The sequence below is a fragment of the Mesoplodon bidens genome (assembly GCF_964165515.1).
Source record: "Mesoplodon bidens genome assembly, chromosome: 10".
Lineage (NCBI taxonomy): Eukaryota > Metazoa > Chordata > Mammalia > Artiodactyla > Ziphiidae > Mesoplodon > Mesoplodon bidens.
In genome coordinates this window covers 104,835,066-104,857,896 of record NC_138172.1, presented here as the reverse complement: position 1 = coordinate 104,857,896, position 22,831 = coordinate 104,835,066, and the positions used below count along the sequence as shown (strand labels likewise).

Genomic DNA, 22,831 nt, shown 5'->3' with positions numbered 1-22,831 from the left:
GGGCTGCGCGGAGGCCACAGGGGTGGAAGCCTCGTCTCGAGCCAGGAAGTCATCACCTCTTGACAGAGGTTTTCTGTGGCTGGCATCTTGCACAATTCTTGCTCTCCCAAGGGTTTCCTTAGAGTCTCTGCCTATGGATGCAGCACAAACACACTGGCTGCGAGTCGCGGGCCTGGAGCAGCGCAGGCCCATGCGGGCCTTTATGTAATTTGCTCCTTAGTCATTGTCTGGCCAGGAGGTCAGCCTGCAGCGCAGTGCCTCTGGAATATGGGCCTCTGCAGGGGCTGCACCGTGGGCGCAGTGGGCAGTAAGCCTCCGCGGCGAGCTCCACCAAAGGGAACTTTGAGGGATAAGAGCCGAGTTGTCTGGAAGTCATTCGGCTGAGAAAGCAAAGAGGGTTTCCCCGAGCCTGCCCAGGCACCAGTGGCTTCTAAACTTGGGGGGACATCACGACATCCTGTGTGAGCGCAGGGCCACGGTAGCCCCTGCCGGGAAAGGGTGGCATCCGTGGGGGATCCAGCCTGAGCCACCACCTCCTGCCCAGGCCACCGGCCTTCCCGCCCCGGCGGCAGGGGATCCCCACTGAGCCCACGGCGAGAGTCAGCGACGGGGTCTGCACTCGCACAGGGTGTGGACAGAGGGCCACGCCAGCCCGACACCCTTTGTTCACGGCTCTTTTCCTCATAAATACAATGGAGAGAGTCCAGGTTCCCAAAGCAGAGTGGGATTTGGTGAGAAAGGTCCCGGGGCGGGCGCGGGAGAAACAGGCGTGGACACCAACACTCGACACACTCATACACTCATATACACACATTCACTCGCACATATACACACACACTCAGACACATGTACACACATGTACACTCAGGCACCCACATACACACTCACACATGTACATACCCACATTCACTCACAAATATACACTCACATACACACATTCACACTTATACACACGTACACTCAAACATACATACACTCACACACATACACACACGTTCACATGAACATATACACACATATACTCACATACATACTCACACTCACTCACACTTATATACACGTACACTCACACACACACACTCACACACACACACACACTTACTCTCAGGCAGGCCCAGCGTCGGTGAGTACAGGGCCCAGCCCACCCCCACCCGCCCCCCAGCTGGGCAGGCTGCGAGGGACCGCGATAGCGCACTGGGCCTTCAGGTCCAGACACGGCTCTCGGCCCCGCTCAGCCCCATGGCAGCATCTACACATCCAACCAGCCTGCACCTTCCCAGGAACCTGTCTGCTCTCCCAGAGCTAAGCTTCTTCATTCTTGAATCCAGAAATCTTAGAAGATCCAGTCATTCCTATGAGTGGATAGGAATTCCTATGAGTGGAATGAAATTCATTTCTTGCATATGTGTCTGGAGGGAAAGATGTATGACTGTAAAGAATAAGCTACCAGACAGCTTAAATGTCACCCTGGTTTTTCTCGATGGCTTACTATTTACTGATGGCATCACCCTGAAATATCCCCAGAAGTGGACGTGGCAGAGGAACGCACCACCAGGGGCTCTGACTTGGCGTCCCAGAACCAGGACACATCCGCCCCAGCATCGGCCCCGGCACAGATGCTGGGCCAGGACCTCTAGCTCCTCGGCCGGGTCCTTCGGGGACAGAAGCGCTGCGGGAGCACGTGGTAAAGGGGAGCACTGACCCCCGCACACCTGCGCAGGACTCAGGACCCCGGAGATAAGGCTGGGCCTGGCTCCGCAGGGGGCTCCCAGCCCCGCCCCCTTCAGGGAGGAGCCAGGGTCACCGCAGCCCCCAGGGCCGACCCCGTGCCTCCCCCACGTCACCGCTAGCCCTGCACTCGGGTCCTCGGACCCCACACTTCAGCACACGTGAGGTGAAGGAAACCGTCGTTCGGGCTGAGACGCGGTTCGCGGTGAGCCCACTGGGCAGGCCAGGCACCAGGGCCCCACGTGCACGGGTGCGGTGCCCCTCCCGGGGACGAACCCCGGCACGACGGCTGGTCCGGTCGGGTCGAGCTTCTCAGTGGGTGCCGCCCGGAGCCCCTCCCCTCGGCGCCGAGGCCCCTCCCCCCGTGGTGCTGGTCCCTTGGCCCAGTGGGTGCTGGTCGGTTGCTCGCTCCACCGGGTGGGGAGTTCCGTGAAGGAGGGGCCGCTGGGCGCCCATGTCTGGAGATGCTGGGCGCAGAGCCCACCCATCCAGAGCTTGCGGAGGCCCCGTCTTCCGGCTCCACCCGAGCTGGGGAGCAGAGCGAGCAGGGCCACCCCCCTCCGCTTGCCTCCCCACGGGGGCCTCGCCGGTGGCTGGAAAGGAGGCCCTTGGATGACGAGGTGCTCGCTAAGGACACGTTTCTAAAGCGACCGAGGGGCGGATGACGGCGCAGGCAGCCACACCGAGGCAGACCGGGGTCCTGGGCCGGCTCGAGCCGAGCGGAGGTGACAGGGCGGAGGGCGAGCTGAGAGGAGCGGGGCGCAGGGCGGCTGGGCAGCAGCCTGAGTCCCCTGGACGCCCCCTGCCTCAGTTTTCTCTGCAAAACGGGAAGATAACAGCAACCTCTAGTCTCGGGTACCACCTCCTCCGGCTGTTCGCTCACAGGTTGAGAATTCCCCGAGTTTGTGGAATAAGCAAGTCGTACATAAATGATGGGAGGGAAAGAACACCCCGCAGGCGGGGCGTGCGCAGGTATTTAGGGCCAACTCTAAAGAAACTCAACTCGCCTCACTTTTCCACACATTCTGTTTTGAGCTTTTGGAAAATTTGCACCTGGATGCAAAGCGTTCCTGCCAGCTGCTTGGCTAACTGGGGGGGCCAGGAGCCAGCCTGCTCACAATTAGGTAATTGCCGCTGTAACTCCTTAACTGGCAGCAGCGGTGATCTCTAGACAGCACTTACAGTTTTCCAAGGACTTTACAAGGCTTCGTTCTCCCCAGGAATCTCGCACACCACACCCGTTTCAGGATGGAGAGTGGTAGAGGGGCCGGCCAGGGCAAGGATGGAGAGTGGTAGAGGGGCCGGCCAGGGCAAAGTCTCTCCGGCTGTGACGGGGGAGAAGCTGCACCACCTCAAAGAGGCAAGCAGCACGTGTCGCTCCTGAGCTCAAAACCAGGGCCCGCCCCCAGTGTCCACCACACACAGGCCTCTCCTCGGGGGCCCCGTCCATCTCCCCCGCCGCGCCCCACCTCCCCGGACGCACCCCCGCCTCTGCCCCCCGCCCTGCGCTGGGCCCCGTGCGCAGCATCCTCACTGCCGGCTCCCTGTCTCTCACTCGGAACGTGGCCCCCGATCGAGCTCACAGGCAGCCCCCCAAGGAGCCTCCCTCAACACCCCCCGGGCACGAGGGGTCACTGCGACGCGGGCCCTGGAGGGCAAAACTGCCCCCACGCAGGAACCCCGCCCTGGGCCAGGCCCCGCGCCTGTCTCGCATCAGAAGATGAACTTGCCCAGGGCGGGAATGGGTCCTCCCCCGCCTCGACTTCTGGACCTGCCCCAGGACCCAGGTGTGCTCAGTGGTGCCCGGGGTGGGGGAAAGCATCAAGGGTCCTGCCCGGGGAGGCTCTGTTGTGGGCGCTCAGCTCTGGGGATGAGGTCTCGGGCCTCGGGCCAGGAGGGGAGGGGGTCTGATGAGGGTGCGGGACCACCCGCAGGCCGCCCATCGGAGGGGAAGCCCGCCCCCATGTGGGCGGGCAGAGTGAGGATGGACCTCACGTCCCGGGAGGCCCCTGACGCTGCCTGCGTCATCTCTGCCTTGAAAGCAAAATATCCGCTGGCAAACAGCGAGGTTGCCATCCAAAAGCAGCTGGATGTATGTTCCCACGAAATCACTTTGCATCCTGAGGTTTTCTCTCCTGACTCAACACGCCCGCTATTGGCCCAGCTGCCCAACCAGTGTGGACCTCCCGGCGCTAAGCCTGATCGCGTCACCCCTGAATGCCCCCCGTGTCCCTCCCCTTGTCACTCACCTGGTCACTGCCACCACCTCCAGCCTTCCTCCTGGTCACCACCCCCAGCTCCCTGCACTCAGTCCAGAAGCTTCAGCTTCCTCCCCTTTCTGTGCAAAACAAAGTCCAGATCCCGGCGGCCTGGCACTGACAGACCCCGTGACCGACCTTTGTCCTAACCTGCTCACCAGCCCCATGGGCTGTTTAGATGCACGTTTGAAGTGACGTGAAATGAAAGTAGATGCTCTCAGCCACATCGGCTGCACTTCACGCACCCAGGAACCACCTAAGGCTTGCAGCTGCTTACAGGGCAGTACAATTCTGGAACATTCCGTGCCTAGACGGGCCTGGAGGGAGAGGACGGGAAGCTGCTCTGGGCCGTCCTCCACCCAGGGAGGCACACTCAGCCTTCCTTGCGTCCCAGCAGGCTTATAAATTCATCACAACTAGTTCCCAGGTGTCCCTTTTCTGAGGACAAAGAAGACTCTGCTTGAGAAACCCTGGAAGCAGCACCCTTGTGCAGGGGACCCAGGAAACTTGAGGACCCAGAACTTCCCTGGCATGAAATGGGGGCACTGGGGTGGGTGTGCTCAACGATGACCCTCAGCAGCGCCAGGGGAGGGGTGTGATGACTCGATGGTTTCACCTCGTGGTCCCCAAGCCTGGTGACGCACGGAAACCCTTTGGTGAGAACCAGGCCCCCTCCCAGACCCACTGGCTCAGAAGCCCGGAGCTGGGTCCCCCATGTCGACAACTGGCAGGGCCCCTGGGACTCCAGTGAGTGCGCTGGACTGAGAACAGGATTCTCCTCTTCCCTCCCGCGTTCCCCAAAGGCACAGGTTCCTAACAGAATGAGGGAAGCATCAGAACTCCTTTCTCCCAGCTGGATACAAACCCTCAGTTGGGGCTATTAATACAAAACTGGTGCTGGGGATGATGATTAAATCGCTCTCAGAAACACGCTGTTGACGTTTCCACAGCAACTGTCTCCTGAGAGTCCTGGCATCCAAGGGAAGCCGGGCACAGCCTCTCCCTATCCTGACCCGCCCCACCTCTCACTTCCGGGTGCCCGTGTTGCTCGCTGTGTCGCGTCCAGCCTGAGTCCACTGTGTGCCCGCGATGTGCAGTCTGAACAGGTGATAGATTCCATCACAGAAACTTACCTGCGAGCACTTGTCAGTATTTACTGAAGCCTGAAACGCAAGTAAAACACAATTTGTTTTCTCTCTGTTTATGGAAACTGTTTTTAAAATAACTGAATTGTGTCAGCATCAAAAACACTGCCTGGTGCAGCTGTGCTAGGCCGACCGGCATTGAATGAGGAGTCCAAGGAGTTTGGGGCTTGCAGGGACCCTGCAAACCATGAGCCAACGGCTTCCAACGCCAGGGGACCCGCACAGGAGCTGAGACCAGACGGCAGATCCCGCTCCCGGCCCTTCCTTCCCCACAGCCCACAGCTCAGCTCGGCCCAGGCTGATGGCGACCCTTCCAGGTGTCAGGCCCACCTTTGCTCCCAGGTGGCCAGCTGTAAAAACGGACACCGTTTCCTGAACACCTACATCCACCTCACCCCACGTTACACCCCTCAGCCCCACTCACAGCCCTGGGGTGGATATAAGGCCCCCCACAGGGCTGATGAAGACATGGAAGCTTCCAGAGATTGGCGACTTCCCAAGATCACACAGCAGCTCTGGGACCTGAGTCCAAGTTTAGAGTGACTCCAGAACATTTGCTTAACCACCGAAGACGGCTTCCCCAGACGCCGTCTCCCTGGAGTCCTGTCCCTCCCTCTCCCCGTCTTCCAGATCGGTTCCAGTGCAGTGGCCCAGCCCACCAGTCAGTCACCCGGGTTTTCAGCTCTGCAACACGGAGCCCAGGTTACTGAAATCTACCATCCAGGGCTTCATGTGGGACCCTCCAAGCCCCCCTCTGCCTAAGCCATCAAGTCCCTGCAGCAGCGTGGCAGAAACTGATGCTGGACCCCTGTAGAGGTTCTCCCCGTTCCTTAAATGCTAGGACTCCCTGGCCTTTGCCCCTGCTGCCCTGAGTAAGGACTTCGTTTCCCAGCCTCCTTGTCTATGTGTGGCCACGTGAGTGCATTCTGGTCAATGGGGTTCAAGCAGAGTGTTGTATGCACCTCCTGGGAAATCCTGCACGCAAAGAAGAGAGGCCCCCTTCCTTGCCCTTTTCTCCTTCCTGTTGGCTGGAATGTGAGTGTGATGGCAGGAGCACAAGCATCCACTGTGGATGATGAAGCCTAGGGAGTGACAGAACAGACAGCAGGAAGGAACCTGGGCCTCTGAGGACCTAGTGGAATAGCGGTGCTAGCCCCGGACTGCCCATCTTCCAGTATTTTAGGGGCACATCAAGCATTTTGGGTTTGAATCACTGTTAATTTGAGTTTTGTAGCACTGATAACTCATCTTATTCCTAATGGATATGGGCAACAAAATTGTGAGGAAACTATTGCTACTTCCCCTGTTTTCTCTAAATTAAACTTTTGTCACCTGATGAGTGACTCATGCTGACTCTTTTAAAGCAGAAAAGGCTGCCTATGCTTTGGGGGACATATATATCACTCTCCCTCCTGCATTTGGTCTGTGATGGTGGGAGGGGGGAGGGGGCAGTGGGGGTGGGGGCACAGAGAATGACCAGAATAGAAAACAGCACCTTCTGCAACCCAATCACTCATGCTCTGATTCCTCATAGCCTGTCTGTGGCTTTTGTTCTGTGTCATTAAATACTGACCAAAACCCACCAATCTTCTGACCGGCAGGAAGCCAGGAGCCCTTGACCAGCCGTACATCTCACGCCTCAGACACTTCACCCCAATGACAGGCACCTGTTGTGATCTAGAACCTTCCTCCACCAAAGCACTGACTGTAGCGGTTAGTTTTCTCCTTCCTGCTGACTATTCCCAAAGCACATCTTTTAGACAAGAAGAGAGGCCGTATTTTGGGGAGGCCCTCGGTGGACAGGGACCAGCTGCCCTGCAAGTCCTGAGGCTTTGGCCCCCTTGACCTGGCTGCTCTGCCTTTTAAATTCAGGTGTTCATCACTTGGCCACCACTTCATACAAACTGGGAGTTGGTCCTTTTCTAAGTGCCTTAGGCATTTATTGTCTACTCTGCATCTAAACTGCCCTAGGATCTAAGAAGACACAGAAGGCACACACAGCGATTTCTGCTCTCAAGCTCCCAGACAACAGCCACGCACGTTTTCTTATGAGTCTATGGAAAGCACATAATTTTTAAATGAAAACATGGATTTTTGCCGTGTCTTAAACCAGAAACCAGAATCAGAAGTGATAAATCTGTTTAAGTGTAAATTATTATGTAACAATACTAAGAGTCTACAACTGTCCTCATCCATCAAAGGAGCTTTTTCACTCATTGCAACAAAAAATAAGGCTACAAGGGACCAATTTAACAATGAGGTTGAAGCAGCTCAGATTTACTGCGAGTGCTCAGAAAGACTCATGTAAAACCATAAATTTTAGATCAAATGGCCCTTCCTCTAAAAGCAGAACTGAAGGCAGCCCAGCAATACAGCAGGAAGGGCGCCAGCTCGGACACGAGACTCCAGCAGCTCGGCAGTTGCGAGCATCCTCATCGCAGTCCCAGGGCAGCAGCCCTACCTCTGGTGCTGCTCTGAGCCTGACGTGGGACCACACGAGAGAGATGCCAGCCGGTTCTCAGTATGGGGGGACCACAGTGCTTGAGTCCAAGTCTAACGCTGTGGTTAGAAACGCAAACACACGCCCTCAACGCTTAACCACACACACCAGAAATCTGAAGGAAGGGGAAAGCCTGACACTGATGCGGACGAAGTGACCCAGCTCACGCAGAGTCCCAAAGTGACGGCAGTGGCCAATGATCACAGGCTGCATTTACTGAGCACTTCCTGGGTGCTACACATCATGCTGAATGCTTTATATGAACAGTCTCGTTTCATTCCTACAGTAACTTTCTGGGAGGGTATTCTTACCCCGTTGGACAGATCCAGATCCAGATCGAGAGCTAGTGGGGGTGACGTAGCAAAAGAGGAAGAAGAGCTGGAGCCCTTGGACCAAGACAGGGCCTGGCCAGCTCCAGGCAGCCTTCCTGGAGGCAGCTCTTCCTGCAGCGTGGATGGGGGATAATCGGGTGCCAGCATAAATGATACACAGCCTAACATACGAGGAAAGCTTGCTAGAAATTTAGGGAAGAGTATGGAAAAGAAGAGGGCTGATTTTGTGAAGCCCAAAGCCAACAGACAGTGAGATTCATCGGAAAATCTAGATAAAATTGAGCTGGCAAGGAAGAATTTTCCTTGTGAATTCACTTTCTAGCACCACCTTCGTTGAATTTCAGCCTTTAGGACCCTCTGGGTCCACAGCCCTTTCCTGGCTTTGGACAGGTACTGACTTCTGCATCTGTGAAACACGAGACATTTTACCCCCAGTTTTCTCATGTGTGTGCGTTTGTGTGTTTTGTAAGGTTCATCAGAGCTCGGAATGATCTCCAACCAGGAAAGATGAAGAGCCTGGCTACAGGCTTCCCGTCCCGGGACGGGTGGGGTCTCTGTCGGGGTGCAGCTCAAGGGCACCCTGACCCGAAGTCTGCTGAAGGCCCACGGCAACTCCAGGGAGACCCTGGTCTAGTCACCAGGGGACGCGGCTGCAGTGAGGACCCTCAGCAGCTGGTGACGTGGCCGTGATGCCCTGACCAGGCAGTGGGGTGGGAAAGCTGCATTTCCTGCCCAGTCCTCCCCAGAGAGGCTGCCTGTCCCAAAACTGGAAAGGAGACAGGGCCGAGAGGCCTCCAGGCAACCAGGAAGATCCTCGTGCAAAGAAAGACAGGGGGCAGGAAAATGAAGCAGACCTTTCAGCCCTAGAGGTGCACCGTCCACACCTGCCCGCCTCCGTCTGCACCCACCCTGCCCAGCCCCTCTTTCCGTCCTGCAGAGACGGCGAGCTCAGCCCTTCCCCTCTGGCTCCACCGACCCCGACCCGGGAGCCCACCCTACGGAGCTGCTCACAGGAATCCCAAATCTGCCTCACTGGGCAGCCAGAGGACCGTCCCCAGGGGTCACAAAATCAAGTTACTGAGTCTTTTTCCTATTTGGAAAAAGAATAGGATGGAATGGAATGAAAAGACTAGAAAACAGCTGAGTCATGGAGTACATGGGATGGAAAGGTTAAGCTTTGTTTCTTGAAACTTCTGTTTCTGTGTGTGTGTGTGTGTGCGTGCGTGCGCGCGCGTGCAGGATCACAGTTTAAAACTGTGTGTCTCAGTCAGGAAACGGAAGGGCAGATCTCGGGTGGTCCCCAGAGCATGATAGCAATGGCTTTCTGAAGAGCCGTGAAGTCACAGGGAGGAAAACAAAACCAGTGGGGACAGAGAACCCAGTCAGTTCTGGCCGTGCTGTGTGTCCCCAGACAAGCCCCAGATCTCTTTGGGCTCCTTCCTCATTTGCAAAATGATGATGGCGACTCCTGCCCTGCCTGCCCCCGGGGCTCTGGGCAGCTCAAGTGGAGCAACGGTTGCGAAACATTGTACACGGCACAGAACAAGGCTGACTGGGGCACCATGAACGTCCGGTTTACGGTGGGAAGTTCAAGCCAGGAGGGGAAGAGATGGGTGAGGGGATTGTCTGGGAGCCATGGTGGTGCATCCTCCCAGGCCCCTCAGTGTCCAGCTGGGTAACAGGCCGGCGGACACCTCAGGGATACTTCTGCTGCAGTGATTCTCAGCAGCACCAGCAAAGGAGGTTTGCAGTTTGTCTCATTACTACCATCAGCCCCAGGGCTGCTGTGTGTGATGGCAGCCGAATGTCTGATGCCGGCGGATCGTGCCAGCTCACCCCAGCCCCGCAGAGCCGCATCACTACGAGGGTGGAGAGGCAAGGCCACGTGCCTGCCTTTTACTGGCGCCAAGGCTGAGGTTCTCTCCATTGCACGGAAAGATCTTGCCAAACACTGGTTCTCACGTCTTCCTGCATGAGTCATAGACTAAAGAATGAAGAAACGCTTCTGAATGACAAACAAGGAAAAAAGAAGAGGAAGAAAGCTAGGATGATGTGTTCTTGCACCACAACTCCTAGTCAGTTTACATGAGCAAAATCAACATGCAGATCTCTGTTTATAGAGCAAGCTGTTAAAGGGCAAAAAAAAAAATCCATTCCTTTCTTCTTTTCTAAGTGAAAGATAATAGACACACAAAAATCAAATCATAAACTTAGTTCCCGAGAAGAAAGGAATGTCAGCATCTTCAAGTGGGTGCGTCCTTCCAGACTTGTTTCTGAACTAACAGGTGGATGGACACAAATGGAGACACAGGAAGATGTTACTTTACAACCCACTTTGTTTATCCATCAGTGTCAGAGAGCTTCACCCATGATGGCCAGTGGAGGGCTAGGACACTTCATTATGCTGTTAGAGGTCGTGTAGGATTCCCTCGTACGGAGGAAGCGCAATTTATTAATCAACCTCGCTAAGGGACGTTTAAGTTGCTTCTGAATTTTTTTTTTGAGATAGAGTTGACACATAATATTGTGTAAATCTAAGGTGTAAAACATGTTAATTTGATCCATTTACAGTTGCTTCTGAATTGTTGCTCGTACAAACAACGCAGGATAAATATCTTTACACATTCATCACTGTGCACTGGTCCCATTACCTCCATGGGGTTCATTTCTAGCAGAATAAAGAGCCAAAACCTGTCTGCGGTTCCGGCGTTAGTGCAAACCAGCAAACCGCTCCGTGGAGGGGGGGTGCCGGGTCCCACTGTCTCAGCACCTCACCCACAGGGGCTGTCACCAATCCTTCCACCTTGTTCCCCACCTGATAGGTAACAAATAACATTCCACTGCTGTTTCCGTCGCCTGTCTCTGATTTCAGTGAGGTGTGAACTTACGAACACGGCTCGTTCGTTATCAACGCACCTGTACCGTGAGCAGTGATGAAGAAAGCGTGCTGTGCACTGAGCACTGTGCTAGGCTCCTCACGGAATCCTCTCTTTCACCCTCACGATAGCCCTGCAGGCAGGTACCGCTGCCCCTGTTTCACAGAGAAGAACAAAGACTTAGCGAGCTTCACTTGCCGAAGGTCAAGGAGCCGATAAATAGTGACCCCAGAACTCAGTCCAGGTAGACCTGCCTCTACAGCCATGTCCTTGAGCGGGGCTGTCCTTCCACTTACCTCCAGATGCCAGTAGGCTGGTTCTGTGTTTCTTCTAGGGATGTTTCTAGCTGGGGCTGTTATGTGTTTATGCCCTTTGCCCATTTTACAATTGGAGTGTTCATCATTTTCTTATTAATTAGCAATGACTCATCGTATATTAAGAATAATAAACTCTTTGTCATTTTTGGCTACTGACTTTTACTCTGTGGAATGTATTTACACCCAATTTACAACTTTCACTTCTGTTTACACTCAGTGTAGGGGTTTGAGCGAGGGCTGGAATGAGCCTGATGTAGGACCCCTGACGCACAGAGGATCACAAGCAGGCAGGCTGAGCTGATGTTACATTTCACTGGTGACTCAGTCACCGAGCCAGGGGCTCGGCAGTGAGCAGGGGGAGGGAGGAAGAAAGAGACGGACTGAGTCGCCGGAGCAGCGGTTCCTGCTCTGTTGGGTCTCTTGCTGAGTTGCCCCTCCAGGACTTTTTCTGTCCCTTCTGCCACCCCCCATCCCACCCCCCCAAGAAGTGGCTTTTGTCACTTGGGATGGTTCCAGAGGAGCTAACCCTCTTCTTCTCATTCCCAAACTTAAATCTCCCTTTATTGAAGCAGAGACTAAGCTTTGTTGACAGACCATCCTCCAGAAAGCAGGGCACATGCCAAGGGGGGTGGGGGGGCGGTCAGAGGCCAGGCCTCAGGGCACCACCCGGGCGTCTGGCCGCGTGGCAAGTTGCCCCAGGCTCTTGGCCTCAGGGTCCTCATCAGCAAGATGGGGAAACGATGACGACGTCACACGGTGGCTTGGAAACGCTCATCGAGCGTTGTGCCTCATGGGACCCGAGCCTCAGCAGATGGCCCGCTGCCCACCCCCCCTCACCCCCGGGGCCCTTAGAGATGGAGCTCGTGGAGCAGAGAGGAGGCCTCGTGGGCGCCCGGAGGAGGGTGAAGCTGCTGTGACCTGGCTGCCCTGCTAGGAACCTAGAACTTCAGCTTGTGTGTCTCCAAAATCGCCCCGCAGGACAGCGCCTGAGCTCAACGACCCAGCTGGAGGGCTGCAGGCTGCCTCTGTCTGCTGCCCACAGCTGTAGGCCCCAGGGGCTGGTCCAGAGCCATCCCGTGGCCATAGAAGCCTCTGCCTTTGCCTTTTATTATACAGGGTGGCAGAGTTAAACTTTACAAAGCAGATCCCAGATACATCAGAACTCCTTGGAAGACAGATGAGAAAGGCGATCCGCTTAATTCACTATCGGGACCAAAACAACCCCCTCGCCAGCTGATATCTGATCCATCAATACTGGTCAATTCCCAGCCGCCCCTCCTGGCTCGCCCTCACCCCGCCTCTGGCCTCGGCTCCACCGACCCTAGTGCTGCTCTTGCTCCCAAAGCTCTTCAGACTGGAAGGCGTGTTCCCACCACACCTGGAGCCCGAGTAGTTGCAAAGGACGAAACGCACAGTTGACCGAAGTGCAATGCAGCCCAGGTGCGTCTGGCCAGAGCCTGGCCGCCGTGCCCTTGGCCGCGCGCTTGCCAAGCCCTTCTGCACTCGTCATGTCCTTGGTCTCCCCCAAACCCTCCAAGCAGCACAGCTCCTGGTCCCCACTTCCTGACGGGAGCCAGGCATCAGCTCTCAACCCCCTGGCAGCGTCCCATTTCGGCAGCTCTAAGTCAGGGTTGAGCGCTCGCTGGGCAGCCTGGAGGCCCAGGCTCTGGGTGCCCACGGTCCTCCCCAGGGCGGTCACATTGGTGTCAACAAGCGGGTGCTGGCCCCCGCCCTCCAGCCCGTCCCCGGGGCTGTCCCATAGCTCAGCTCACCTGTGAACTGGGTGGCACCACAGCCCTCGGGGCCGCACGATAGGAGGTAAAACCCATCACGGCTCTTAGGAGGAAGCTGGGAAACGCAGCCAAAACCAGCATTGCCCAGATGGAGAACAAACCTACAAGAAGGGCTGGCACGCGAACCACACACACCCCAAGTTCAAGGGCACAGATGCCAAGGAAGGCTCATCCCGGAGAGAAGCCACAGGCAAGGCCAGCTCGAGACTGCTCTGAGCTGCCCTCCACCAGGAATCACCGAGGCTTCTTTGGGAAAATCCAGTCCAATCCCTGTGTTTAACCGTTGACGGAACTAACCTCCAAACAGTTTAGTTAAGGGACTGGATGAGCTGGTCAATGGCAGGAAAGTGGCCAGAAGTCAGGCGGCTCCAGTAACGCCTCACGCACGCTTCCAAGCACTTGGACTTCCCTCCAGTCCTTCACGTACATACACTCACCCGCACGCACGCCTACACACATGCACGCACATGGGCACACATGCATACACAAACACACTCACACACCTACGTGCATACATACACGTACACACATGCATACATTCATGTGCACACGCATCTAAGGCACATGTGCTCATACGCACATATACATGCACACGTGTGCTTGTACACACGCATGCACACGTGTGCACACTTGCACACACACATCCGTGCCTCTCCTCCTCAGGCAGGAACATCGCCCCGGTGACACGCTGACCAGGAAGCTCTCAGAGGGGACCCTGTGCGCTGGAGGGGCCTGATTTACTTTCAGCTTTGCGTTTGCACCTGGCGATCGGCCGACACGCAGGCCAGCGGCAGCATGGAGCTGTGAAGTGACCATGGGTAAAAATGCTCAGGGGGGGCCCATGCTGGCGCCTGGTGCACAGACCCGGCCGTGTCCCGGCGGGTGTCGGGCAAGAGACGTTGGTGTAAAGCTTGGGGGCTCTGTGGTCAGCCGGGGCCAAGACCCCCCCCCACCCCCTTGACTTTGGGCAGCTGGCCATCCTCACACGCTGAGCCCAGGCCCACAGGGGCGTCGCTAGAGTGAATGAGATGCTGCACGTTGGCTGCTGACTCCCTAACCAAAACAGCCAAACAGACAGCAAGGCACTGGGTTGGTCACCGCCCGCGGTGGAGAAAAGCGTGTCCTGCCCGTTCTTTTCCCAAACTCCAGGTCTGCAGCTGCCCCCGCGGGTGAGGGCGGTAGCAAAGTTTCCCAAAACCCTCTCAAAACTCACCCGATCGAGAGGCCCTTTCCCGGTGGACACTGGGCCCCCGGCCTCTATGACACTGTCCTCCACATGCTGCCGTCCGAGCACCCTCAAGCCACGTCCTCTGGGTGTGCACGTCCCCACAAGATCACAGCTTCCAGAGGGCAACGGTGACCCCACATCAGCTGAGAACCTGACCCAGGAGGCGCCCAGACCGGAGCAGGAGAGCTTTCCTTCCACCCTGGCTGAGCGTGTGGTGAGCTCGTGAGAGAGTCTGTGAAGTGGCTGTTTCCCGAGGACTCGGTCCAGCCGGTGGGGGAAGGTCAGAAGCCTGCCCCTCTTCACGCCTCTGACCCCCAGCCTCGCGGGGGCCTAGCGTGCGCAGGACCACGGTGCACCAGAGCAGAGAGGCGGACACGTCCCCGACGGCCTGGTCTCAGAACCCACTCAGACACTCTGGGGCCACGAGCGGGGAGCACCACATGCCGGCCAGGGTTGGCATCCAAAGGCGCCTCGGCTCACACACGTCCCTGGCTCACGAGGACAGTCTGGGCAGCCCCTTGGCCCAGAAAGCGTCTCCAAGCTCCCTGTAACCGTCCTGGCAGCAGCCTAAACTTGCTCAAGGCCTTGGGGGTGGGCAGGTCAAGCTCCCTGACTCACAACCTCCTCAGGGAAAAATGCAGGAACCGGCCAGGGCCTGGGAGGCACTGCGTGCTGACCCGCTGCACTCTCGTCGCTCACCAAGCAATCGTGCTAAGCTGACTGTCTCCAAGCAGGCTCGTGTTTAATCCTCCCCATGACTCTTACTCCCCCAGTGAGGAAAGAGCTGCCGAGACAGGAGGCAACTGGACAGGATTACGGGGCCAGAAAGGGTGGGGGCCTCGGCCAGACCCACACCCCAGGGTCCCCCACCCGCCCCGTCCGCACAGACTGTGATGAGCGTCCACTGTATTCAAGTGGACAGACAGCGTCCCACACTGGCAGGCACGTCTAAGCAGAGAGAGGAGGGCGCGGCCCCGACCTCCAGCCCCGCACGGGACTCCAAGCAGACAGGGCAGCCTCCCCTTCCCCAGCCCCGCGCCCGCTCCTGTCCGGATGACAACCGCCCGGTCTCCGTGGCAACATGAAATTGTCCTTCTCTGTGAGTCAGGACGCCCTGAGGCCTCACGGCTACAGGCTCGTGGTTACAACCAGCTGAATACATTCCCATTCGCAGGAGGCCCTGCGCACAATTCTGGTGACCAATCCTTCAATGCCCTTTAAGATAATAAAAGATGAAGAGAATACTGAAAAGCACGCATGATTTGCTTGAACTGACGTGGGCCTGGTAAACGACAGGCCCTCAGAACTGTGCTGGTTTAAATGCACCTTCTAAAAACAAATAAAAATAAAAATAAATAATAATAATAATAAAGAAAGAAACGTACCTTCTTCACAGTGAGCCACCTTTTCCCCTCCAGGGCAGGGGGACACTGGAAACGGGACGCAGACCGACGCCTCAGGAGGGGCCGTGGGCAGCTGCATAAGGGCAGGCGCTGTCTCTCACCGTGACTCACGTCTCAACGCGGATGGAGATCTGGTAAACAATGAAGAAGGTACTTTCATGTAAAGGTACCTGTGGGGCGTCTGTTTCCCTCTGCCCCAGTAAAACATCCAACCCCACTGGCGGGCACCGCTGGAGCCCCCCCAGCCCACCTCCCCTTCCAGCCACTGTTGCCACCAGCTCTGAGCAGGCAGCTTGGCCAGGTCTCTCGGGTGCCTGCTGGGACCTCTGGGCACCGGCACAGGAAGAGACCCCACTGGGCCGCCGCCGACCAGCGGGAGACAGAGCCACGGAGGAAGGCTCCAGCCTTCGTGGGTAAAGGCAGGCATTTCCAAGACGCCTTCCTCCAGGCACCCGGGGAGGCCTCTGGGGGCCGGTCTCCCGCCGTAAGGCAGCTTGTAGGATCTTCCCTTCCTTTCCTCCCTTCTCCTGCTCCCCAGCGTCATTTCCCAAACAAACCGCCTGCCTACAAGCCTCTCTTCCAGCCTCGGTCTCAGGGTAACCCAGACTAGAAAAATAATTTCCTGCGGTAAAATCCAACCACAATAGTTTTCAAATCAACAGGAGATGAGACCTTACAAAAGATGTTTCTGTCCATTTCTACCTTCAAGGAGGCAGCCCAGGAGACACAGATTCAACATGGAAATATACAGAATTCCCAACAGCATCTCAACGATTTGTGTGGACCATTAGTCAGAAGAGTTGAAATCGGGCTTTTGCCCAAATCTGGGATGTCTGGTGGCTGCAGCTCTATAAGAACAGTGAAGATAAAGTTTAACTTTACTTCCCTGAGGAGCATGAGACAAAGAGGCCAAGAATATCAGGTCCGGTGTGGCAGGAAAAAATGTCAGTCACGTCGACGCTAAGCGGCTGTCAGCACACCTGAGCTGAAATGGCTGAAGCATCCTTTAAAACGTACCTTCCAGAAAGTCGAAACCAAACATCCCACACCAAACAAATATTTTAGAGAGGAGGAGGTCACCCTCTAAGGGGTATCTGGAGTGTGATGGGTGAAGGACACTAACACGGCAATGCTCCCAAGATAAACACATGGAGCCTGGGAAACCAATATTGTGCTTCACCAAATGTACAAATCATCCTGGGAGCACTCCAGAAGGACAGGGGTTGGCTGCAGACGGACTGCTGTGTGGCTTGGCCCACTCTGGGAGCACACCTGCACGCTCTGCTTGTCGAGCTTACTGATGACGATCAACCAACACCTGGAAAGATGCTCCGGAGAGTCAGAGACACCATGGAGAAAGGAAGTTCAAAACAAGACACCACACGCACACCTGACCTGCGATCACTATCCCAAAAGCTATAGGGAAATGCCGGCCTTGGTTCTTCTGCACAGGAGTGCTGAGTGGGGAGACTGGAGAACCTTCTGGCTGTGTTCCAGGGCATGGGGTGGGGCAGGTGGGAGGGTGTCAACCACAGCGGAGGCCAGGAGCTGAACGAGCTTCTCCCAGTCCCGGGTCTTCTGTGCCCCAGTTTCCATGTCTTACAAAAGTAGGTTGCTAATATCGAGAAAAATCTTGAGGAAGAAGAAATGAAAGAGCATAGTGGAAAGTGCTTTGTAAAAATAAACAGTATCATGTCAACTAGTATCTGAGCTAGGACAGATATTCAACTTCACCTAGAAAATCCTACGTTCATAGCTAATATGTCATCCCCACAAACTACCAGGAAAGGACATATTTAAACAAATTTACACTTGAAAAAGCTTTAACATGCCCTTAAGCACCACAGAAGCATCCTTGTCTTATGACTGATCCGGAAAGTCATTCTTGCCTCACATTGCAGAGAAAGGGTGCCTTCCCCCTGGCAGCACTGCTTGAGCCCAGCTTTAATTAGAGCACAACTTTGAAAGTCACATGTATAGATTGATATAATTCAGGCTGGCCTCCTTCCACTTTGTAAAAATGGGTCAAGTTTTCTTTGAGCAAGTTTAAAAACATTCCACTTTTTACTGGAGCTCCAATTTGTCACTGTAATTGATATTTTGAAAGCAAGTACACGGCTAGAAATAATAGTCCCATTTGCTCAGTCTAGAAATTCATCCTTGCTGAGGCCCAGTCTCTATGATAGATCAACAAATTAAATGAAATGTCCTAGTCTAGTTACTGAGCATCAGTGGCTGCTAACACAACAAAAAGGCATGTGCCGCTTGATGGAAAAGCAACCAACATCTTTAAAGTCATCTTGAAAAAAAAACTAATCTGAATCTGATCGAGTCTCTCAATTCAATCACCAGTTACCAGGGAATGTGTATGGAGGAATAAGTTAAACGACACCATGGGAACACAGTCAGTGAAACCCAGAATGATGCGTGAAACTCAACATACGAATTTTCCCAGTTTTTCAACAAAAGAAAAGGGAAGAAAAAAGAGAGAGCGAGGAAGGTGAAGGATGGACTTAATTATTTAAAAAGGCAAAAAGACACACCAGCCAATCAAATTGTGTGAATTTTACTTGAATCCCAATTCAAGTATACAAACTGCTTTTTAAAATTACAACTTAAATTCCTGGCCATGAAGGAGAAACCAGTACAGATTATTTTTCTCCCCCAAACAAATAGAAAATTGTACAAAACATAAATAAAAACGTTTTTAGACATAAGATATCAAACAATATGACTCTGATCCTGGAGAAAAACAAACAAAGAAGCTGAGTTTTACGATCTCCTGGATTTCTGCCTGAAAGCAAATTTAAAACAACAGCAAAGGGACAGGAGCATCCAAGAGGAACTCCACATCTGAGTTGAGGGAAACAGATCAGAGTTCAGGGAGGCTGTACCAGAGAGAACTGAACTGTGCAAAGAAGGGCTCCAGAAATCTGCATGGGGGCCCTTGAGCCTTTGGCTGAATCCAAATCTGTGCATTCACAGGGGAAATTTCTACAAGGCTGGACAAAGAACTGAAGAAGAAGTATAATCAGAACAGTTCCCAGAGCTTTCACAGGGCTGGGAGGGATGCGGATTCTAACCAGCCATAGTGGACACTCCTGCTTGAACACCCAGAGCAATATGTAGAGATGCCAGAAGTGGCACACCTTAGTAATAGGGTTAACTTAGCCCTAAAGTACAGACTAGTCTAGAACTGCCCTAAAAAGGGCTTAAATACAAACCTGGTAAGGATTAATCAGAAATATGTAACTTAATTTTCTAGCAAAACAAATTCCAAGACACTTTAAGAAAACAAAATCCAAACACTCAACGACCTAAACCTCATAACGCCCCACATCCAATCAAAAATTACTAGACATGCAAAAAAGCAGCAAATTATGACCCATAACAAGAAGTAAAGTCCATCAAAAGAAACAGATCCATAAATGACAGAGATGTTAGAAACAGCAGACAAGGACTTCTAAAAAGCTCTTATATGTATACTTAAAATCTCAAAGGAAAACATGCACATAATGAAGAGACATAAGAAAAATATTTTTTAAAAGAATCAAATGGAACTTTTAGAGAAGAAAAGTACATTATTTGTTGGGAAAATTTAATTGGACAATTGTACCATCAGATCCGATGCTACAAAAGAAAGGTCAGTGAACAGGAAGACACTGAAATGGAAAATATTCAAATAATAAATAGAAAGGAAAAAAGACAAAACACACACACACAAACTCAGCAACCTGTGGGACAATGTCAAGTAGTCAAATACACATGTAACTGGAGTCCAGGAAGAAGAAGACAGAGAGTCAGTGGCAAAAACAAATCATTTGCAGAATAAGGATTGGAAATTTTCCATCTCTGATGCAAACAACAAATCCGTAGGTCTAAGAAGCTCAGTGATACACAAGATGGATAAACACAAACCATAGCAAGGAACATCATAATCAAATGCTGAGAACCAATTGTTAGCAGTAAATGTTTTAAGTGGCCAGAAAAAGATAGATATGTATCTATATTCCTATATTTCTATGCCCATATACATGTGAAAGCAAGCAGATTAGCTGTTGCCTGGGGCTGAGGATGGGAAGAGGAGGTGAAATTGACTGCAGGGGGCATGAAAGAACTTCCTGTGGTGGTGAAAATGTTCTATAACTTGACTATGATGGTGGTTACAGGAGTGTGTACATTTGTCAAGACTCATTTAACTGCACCCTTAATATAGGTACATTTTATTACATGAAAAATGCACCTCAATAAAAATGACTTTAAAGTAATATGACATCTTTAAGATAATTGAAAATTTAATACCTACTGAGTATTTAATGATATTAAAAATTACTGTTAATTTTGTAGGTATGATAATGGTATTATATTTTTAAATGAGTTCTTATCTTTAGAAGTACATAGCGAAATACAGATGAAATTATATGATATCTGAGATTTGTCTTTTAAACAATGTAGGTGGCAGGGGAATGGAAGAAGTAAGGATAAAACAATATTGGCCACCAGTTGGTAGTTGTTGAAGTGGGATATTGGGTACATGGGCGTTCATTACACTATTTTCTCTACCTTTTAAAATAATCGTTTGGAACTTTCCATAACAAAAAGCTTTTTGAAGTGCTTTAAACACATGAATGAGGTCATGTGTTTATTCATTTAAAAATATAAACTGATCAACTATTTTGAGTGGCAGATACTCTGAGGCATAAAACTAGTAGAATAATATTGTCTTAATATTTCTTATTGCTCCGTAGTCAATACTCAGTTTAATTTAGCCAAGATTAAGGAGTTAGATGGGGGTCTGGTGGAATGTTTTTTGTTTGTTTGTTTTGCGGTATACGGGCCTCTCACTGCTGTGGCCTCTCCCGTTGCGGAGCACAGGCTCCGGACGCGCAGGCTCAGTGGCCATGGCTCACGGGCCCAGCCGCTCCGCGGCATGTGGGATCTTCCCGGACCGGGACACGAACCCATGTCCCCTGCATCGGCAGGCGGACCCTCAACCACTGCGCCACCAGGGAAGCCCCGGTCTGGTGGAATTTTAAAGGGAACTTTTGAACACTCCTCAAGACGCCCGTAGTCTCCATTCAGTGCAACTGCCCATCATAACTTGTACACGCTTCTCTTTAATATGGTAGCACTAGCGCTAGGCTGCTGGCTATTGACCATGATCAGGATAATTTCTAATTCACAGATAAAGAGCTTAAATGAGAAGGAAGGAGGAAAAGAAATAATCTAAACTCCCTGATGGGGAATTTAAAATGGAGAAATTATATATCGGTTACAATATAGGGCACTATAAATTCAACAGAGAATAGCTTGATTCCAGTCTGGCCTGAGAACAAAGTCAGCCCATAGACTGTAAGTGCACTTGAAGGCAGTGTGCAAAGCAGCTGACACGGAAGACTCTGAAAGTGAAGACCATAACTCGAGGTACATGAAAACAGCAGTAATATGGAGAGATGGCTCTCTTTCTATAACTTGGGAAGAACTTGGTAGAGAAGCTGTAGGAACCCTCCAAACTCAAAAGGGAGAATTGGGGCCGATCACTGTCAGCACTACACAGGACACAGTATTTTCATTTTTGCAAAAGCAAATATGCTGATTAAGTCTGATTCAGTCTGCATTGCCAGCATGCTTTCTGAACATTATACCCAGTGTTTAAATTCTGCACAACATGTTGTGATGCAGCCTTATACAATCCTGCCCACCCTTTCCAGGTGGGCAGCATATGCCAACAGACTGGTATGCAGCCTACTTCAGGTAACAGCACAGACTCCATCCTGGGAGGAGGAATTAATTAGAAAGTAGCTGACCACTTCTTGAATGTACCAGCCTAGGCTGGGAAAGACCAGGACAAGGCTCTTCCCAGCTAAAGCTGAACCCCAAAGTCGAAGGCTCATGGGATCATTTACGAAAAGGATGGAGGAGACCTTAGAACAGGCTGAGTCTGGCTTAGCACCGGAATCTGCCAAGAAACTAACTGGGAATAATGTAGAGCTCAGACTTCAAGCCAGGACTAGAAAATGATAGCCCTAACATTTTTAACACGGAGACCATCAGTTTTATTATTATTTATTGGACCTCCAAAACTAGGGTGCCCATAGAATTTACTGTCCAAAACTGGAACACTTTTAAGAGGAAGGGGGACCCTATAATAATAACATGGGGACAAAAAGCAGAAAATGGGAATGTTCTGGGCAGTGAATATATGGTCAGACCACCTAAAAACAGCATGTTCTGATAGACAATCGAGCCCCAACACATGCCACCAATTATGTACCTTCCATCCTCACTGGCCAAGTTCATGGTGCTGTGATGCTGTCTGCAAACCAAGGAGATGCCTCAGAAGAAACCAGCCCTGCTGACACCTTGATCTTGAATGTCCAGCCTCCAGAGCCATGAGAAATATATATTCTTTTGTTTAAGCCACCCAGTCTGTGTTATCCTGTTATGGCAGCCCTAGCAAACTAATGCAAAGGGTAATTTTTAAACTTTTATCAAATGGTTACCTACAGAGTAGAGAAGAAGGCAAGGTGGAAAAAGCAGGGATGAAAATTAAACTTTCCTGATTACAACTCAGGTTACAGCTTTGATTCTGAAGCCAGATAAGTATTACATAATTATGGAAAAACTAAAACAATGAAGGAAACAAAAAGCAAAATGCACCAAATGATGTTAACCTGATATCAAGGGTCCAATTATCTCAAGTAACTTTAAAACTCAGTAATGTGACTGTGTAGCTAGTGAGCTATATCCCCGTAGAGAAAAAAAAAACAGCAAGTAAAACTCAAATTGTTTTCAGTGATCACAATGTTAATAATAAAAATTGAAAGTGACATTCCGAAACAGGAATAGGTAGAGAGACACACACACAGGAATGATAAAGCAAATGAGTAGCTATGTTGATGTGATATTCAGCATAAGAGAAAATAGATATAGACACAAAATTTTAAAAAACCTAAGTGAAAACCCTGTAATCCCATAGTGGAATTGGAAATATCATATATTTTAAGAAAAAATTTCCCCTAGTACTGTCCATTGTAAAGTCCTAGAAACAATGACCAACCCAGGAGCAATGAACAGGTCTAGAGCTCAGACTTTGGTCCCTCAGTACTATTTCTATCTAGAAAGAACCAGGGATACTTTGGATAAATAGATAACTCCAGGTATGAGGCAGGAAATAGAAAGTGACTCTGGAATATCTTGTCACAGTAGAAGTCTAGGAAGCCATGAATGGATTTAAACAAGTCACATATG

At 52.1% G+C, this 22,831-nt stretch overlaps 1 long non-coding RNA gene across 1 annotated transcript in view; it reads right to left on the bottom strand.

The window, feature by feature from the left end:
• LOC308624519 overlaps positions 1 to 15,780 on the bottom strand; it is a 67,776-nt gene extending 51,996 nt beyond the window's left edge. Inside the window, exons 1-3 of the long non-coding RNA XR_014016977.1 lie at positions 15,563 to 15,780; positions 10,880 to 10,994; positions 3,978 to 5,149 (exon numbers count right to left, since the gene is read on the bottom strand). This is a non-coding gene — a long non-coding RNA (uncharacterized lncRNA). The remainder of the gene's footprint in view (positions 1 to 3,977; positions 5,150 to 10,879; positions 10,995 to 15,562) is intronic.
• Between the last annotated feature and the right edge of the window lie 7,051 nt (positions 15,781 to 22,831).